We start from the raw sequence: 5,342 nt of genomic DNA, 5'->3' as shown, positions 1-5,342 counted from the left end.
GCTCCTCCCGGCAGGTCCTTGTTAATAAACAGAAGAATTTTTTTGTCTGGCTGGGGAAAATGAAAGTCTGGGTTTATGATGTATGTTGAATGGAACAACGCAGAAAATTATTTTGTAAGGGGATTTTTGTCATGTAAGTGAGCGGATTTGGAGTGTCTATGATAAGTTATTTAGTTTTTCATATCTGTCAGGACCGGCTGCGTAAAGGACGCATTCCGCCTGGGAGAGCAGAACCGTAACAAATGGGAGGAGCAAATTTCATCCCCAACCAGCAACTCCTACTTTAGGCAAAGTGAGTTCCAACAAGAGTCGGGGGTGAAATGAACCCAAGAGGGTCCAGATACACAAGGCGATTAAAAAATAAAGGGGCGCCTCGGTGGCTCAGTGGGTTAAGCCTCTGCCTTTGGCTCAACTCATGATCTCAGGGTCCCGGGATGGAGCCCCCCCATCGGGCTCTCTGCTCAGCAGAGACCCTGCTTCCTCCTCTCTCTTTGCTTGCCTTTCTATCTACTTGTGATCTCTGTCAACTAAATAAATAAAATCTTTAAAATAAATAAATAAAAGCTAATCATATAGCTAGTCCCTTCCCTAACCACGCCAGTTTAGAAAAGAAGAAGGCGTGGCTAAAGAGAGCTCTCCTGGCTTCAGTACCGGCTTAAGGTTAGTTCTCCAGACTCGGAATGCGCTTGCGCCAGGCGGCAGGAGGGGGCGTGGCGGTGGGGGTGTGGGGGCGTGGCGGCGGGAGGGGGGCGTGGGCGGCGGTGTGAGGTTCCACAGAGCGCTGGCTCGGTGCAAAGCGTGCTGGCGTGGTTGCTTCTCCCGCGCATTTCCAGAGAAAAGCCGGCGAGTTTGACGAGTTGGAAAGGATGTGCGAGGGCTGTTTATCAAAGACCAAGCCGTGATTTCAGGGCTTTAGGAGAGCTACCCACACTGAACCTGAACTCCTCTCCACGTCAAAAAAATGGTAACTGGGGCAACCCTTCAACAACTTGCTCCTCAGAGAGTGGATACTCTACCTTCCCTACAAAAGCAACAAGGGTAACAAAACTTGTGTGATAATGTTTGTGTTTTGTCTTGTTTCATGAACCACGTTTTAAACCTTTAAAAGACATACCTGTTTTGGTACACCCCTCACACGTTGGGAGTGGGTACTATATACGGTCACGGAAGATGGTGGCCTACTTCAGCCTTGACTTCACTTCCAGCGACTGCTGTTTAGCCTCTCTCTGGGTTGAGTCTCAAAACTTTTAAGTGTAAACTTTGGAGTTCATTATTTACAGAGACCATTTTTTCCTGCTGGGCTTCCACTGGCCGGTGGTCCCATATTCCAACACTCCAAGGCCCCACTGAGTATCTTGCTTTGTCCAAAACAGTTAGCTTTATCATAAAACCTGACTGCAGTTCCAAGGCAAGCAACTGAACATGCCCTTTCTTTCCAAGTCAGAATAGTTAATACTCTGAAACCGTAGAATACAAGCAGCAGAACCATCTTCCATCCCCTTTACACTACCACCTTTGGCTGCTTTTTCACTCCTGAATGCAGTAAGCCTTTGATTAACCATGCTTAACTATTGGAAACCTACACTGAAATGGACTTTTTCTTTCTGTACTTCACGTAAGACATAAAAATGAAAGGTTTTTTATGGAGCGAGAGTGAAATGGGAAACATAAGTCGTTTGGCTGTCAATTACTAATCCAACATTCTAGCAGACATCGCTCATCTATTAAGGCACAAACCTTATGTTACTTCTAAACTGTGCTCCAGACAACCACCGCTTATTGAAGGGATTTGGCTCCAGTTGTTGTCCTGTTTCTGGAGCATTCCAGAATCGAGAATCACACTGAGCCCAAATCTCTTCTACTTTCAATATTTATATTTATTTTTAATACAGTTATCTTAATCAGACCCTTGAAGAGTAAAAGTGATTCAGGTATTATTTAGTATCCTGATTTACTTTGTCCTATCGTGCTTAGTAATGACAATAAGAAATTACACAGTATTTTTTATTCACTTATTTACTATTTATCAAAAATACATGCCAGATTTTTTGCTTGGTCCTGGGGAAAGAAACCTAACCCTTAAGTCTTGAGGTAGAAGAAGATGAATAGAAAATAGGAGAATAATAAGATAGAGGTGTGCAAAGGATTTAGCATATTATTATTACCCACTCCCAGACTCCCATCTCTCTCTCTCTCTCTCTCTCTCTCTCACACACACACACACACACACACACACACAGTTTGTTCTCACAAGTTGCAAGAGGATCTTGACCATCCGTAGATGGAAGTTCAAACTTCTTTTCTGAGATTAAATTAAACTTCTTAGGCTGACATTCAGGATCTTCAATAATCTGCATCACTGCTTACTTTCAAATAACATATGCTCCTGCCTAATTGAACAGCTTCTTTTTTTTTTTACAGTTCAATCAAGTACTGTCCCCTTGATTTCCTGTCTTACTGCCATTTCCCTTCATCTGTAATGCTTACCTTCCCACCATTTTTTTCCTTCTTTCTAGTCACCACATATCTAAGTCTTACCTACTGTTCATAAAACGCTATGCATCCCATAACATTTTTCTTTATTATCCTTATGTTATTTTCCTAGGGTTGCTGTAATGAATAACCACAAATTTGGTGGTTTAAAACCATAGAAATTTAGTCTTTTACAGTTCTGGCCCATGCTCCCTCCGGAGGCTCCGAGAGACAATTAGTTTCTTTCCTCTTTCAGCTTCTATCAGCATTTGATGACTACTGACATTTCTTGGCTTGTGGTTGTATCCCTCCATCTCTGCCTCTGGAGTCACGTTGCCTTCTCCATTTCTATGTGTGTGTCTCTCTTTTTCTGTCTTATAAAAATGCATGTCTTTCCATTTAGTAGCACAAGGATTGGACTGTAGTGGACACCGTGATATACCACCCAGCTGTCCCCCTCCAGGAATGAAGGACTTACTCCCCCGACCCCCAGCTCCTGGAAGTACTGCCAGCAGAAAATGCTGAGTAGTCAGCCTCCACTGGGATTGCCTATGTTGATGGAACTACCTCACTGAAAGTCATACTCCTTTCTGGGTTTGCCTGGATCCAATGGCTGATTGACATAGACATCTAAAGGCTCAAATTCTTTGCCAGATCAGCATAACTCAGCATAATCCAAAGGATCACGGGATCTTTCAAATTTCTTGTAAAGTCAACTGCAACCTCTCTTGGTACTGCACTGTAGTCCAACCTCTTTCTTTGTTTACTCCTTGTCTTTCCCCGTTCTCCTCCAGGGGTTGATCATAATTAATACCCCTAATACAGTACAGATCTGGTTCCTGAGGAACTCAACCTTTACCATTGCTTTCTTGGGCCCTCAGTGCAGTGTTAATAGGGTACTGTTATAAAAATGGGACAGGCAGAAAAAGACCAGCCAACTGAGGCTTAATTCTGCCACTAATTAGCTTTTTGATCTTAGGTACTCTCTTTAACTTTTCTTATTCATACAAGTTTTTATTTTGAATGTTTATTATACAACATATTTTGGTAAACAAAACTCAGTTCCTTTCCTCAAGGAGCTTATAGGTCTAATAATGCTTAGGTTGTTTATTTATATTATGAAAGGACTCAACTTGAATTGTGTTTCTAAACCTTTTGTTAATTTAAGTCTCCATCTCAAGCTCCATAATCTCCATTCCACTCACGTTGAGAATCACTCTCTTCTGTATATCCCTAGGAACCAAGAATATTTGGTTAAGATTTATTTTATGAAAATAAGATTCTTTTATTTTGCAAATAGAAAATTATGTAACGTGAAAATAGATATGCCTTGTATCTCCCAAGCCTTAATGATTTTGATAACACCTAAGGAACTACTGAACAATCACTTTGAGTTCAGTCAGGACAGAAACCATATTTGTTATTTAAACATAGATGTTAATATTAAGACTCATGAATTTGTCATAAAGCTAAATAGAAAACTGAATAATGGGAAAGGAGAATACTGAGGCACCATAGCTGCCACTACTAAGGCTAGAGCAACTAAAATAAAACTGAAATGACTTGGAAGCTTAGGGGAAAGGCACCATTGACCTGAGACCCAGACCTCTGAGGAGGGGCATTGCCAGGTTGATGATAATAGTTCAGGAGCAGGAAGACTTGATAAGGCTAGTTTGGCAAGTTTGGAACAACTGCAAACTAGATGGAAAGAGATGCTGCTGGGTTGAATAAGTGTTGGGACAATGCTAATAAAAATGAAATACCTAGGAAGCCTGGAGGAAGCAAACAGGAAGCAGAGAGAGGAACAAAATAATTCTTCCTCCTTTAGGATTGCTTTTCGGAAGAGTGCAGTGTGGAGCTAGCTGGCAAAGCAGAAATGTGGCTTACAAGGTTCCAGCTCTTGTACCAGAAAGTGGGGTTAGAGGTCTGGGTTTTGAAACTTAGAGACAATAGCTTAATAACTGGCACAATCTCTAAAAGATTTTTGAGATTTAATATTCTACTTGTCTGCCTTATAGACCTGCACTGAGTAATTATCAAGTGAGATTTTTATAGTTTGTCTTTTTTTGGTGTGTTTTCTTTTTATGTACCTTGATTTAGAGAATAAATAACTTGTTTCAGATTTTTGTTCTTCTACTTTATTGCTTTACTTGAGTTAATGGATGTATCAGTTTTAGTCCATTGTTGTTGTTGTTGTTGTTTTTGTTATTTTATTGTTTACAAGAATCAAAAGTCATCTCATTATTCTGTTACATACTTTTAATAAATAAGGGCTCTTGGGTTCCCTAAAAATAGTGTAATTATTTTGAATACAAGTTAAGCACTTGACCTATTATTCCAAGTTACTCTTCCAAATTTTAAGTTTCCACACACTAAATTTTACTTAGTTTTATCATTTTATTCTTTGAATTGTGAGTCTGGGTTTTAAAAACATTTTTCTGACAGTGGAGCACTTCTGTCAGAATAGCTTTTTTTAGGCTAAGCTACTGCTTGAATTCCAAACTTTGTTAAACATTCTTACTATGCCCCTTTTAACATAGTTTAATATGCTATGCTTCAATGTGAAAACATTATTTGCTCACAAGGAATTCTCATTAAAGTAGACTTTATATAAAATGTGGTATTAAACTTATAGTAGGAAATGACCAAATAAATAGAAAATATTAAAAATGAGGTTCAAAAGTGGAATGGTGGTTTAATTAGCTGAAGAATACTTAAAAAGTCTGTTGACATTAATAAATGTATGAAAATGTAGTTATTTAGTCACTTCTGTTTATCAGTTGAAACTTTATTTTAAATAATAATCAATGAAAACACTTTTATTTTCTATATAAAATATATGTGATGTTCCAAAAATACACATTCTCTAA

This window comes from Mustela nivalis (genome assembly GCF_964662115.1).
Source record: "Mustela nivalis genome assembly, chromosome: 3".
Classification (NCBI taxonomy): Eukaryota; Metazoa; Chordata; class Mammalia; order Carnivora; family Mustelidae; genus Mustela; species Mustela nivalis.
This window is presented reverse-complemented; position numbering follows the sequence as displayed.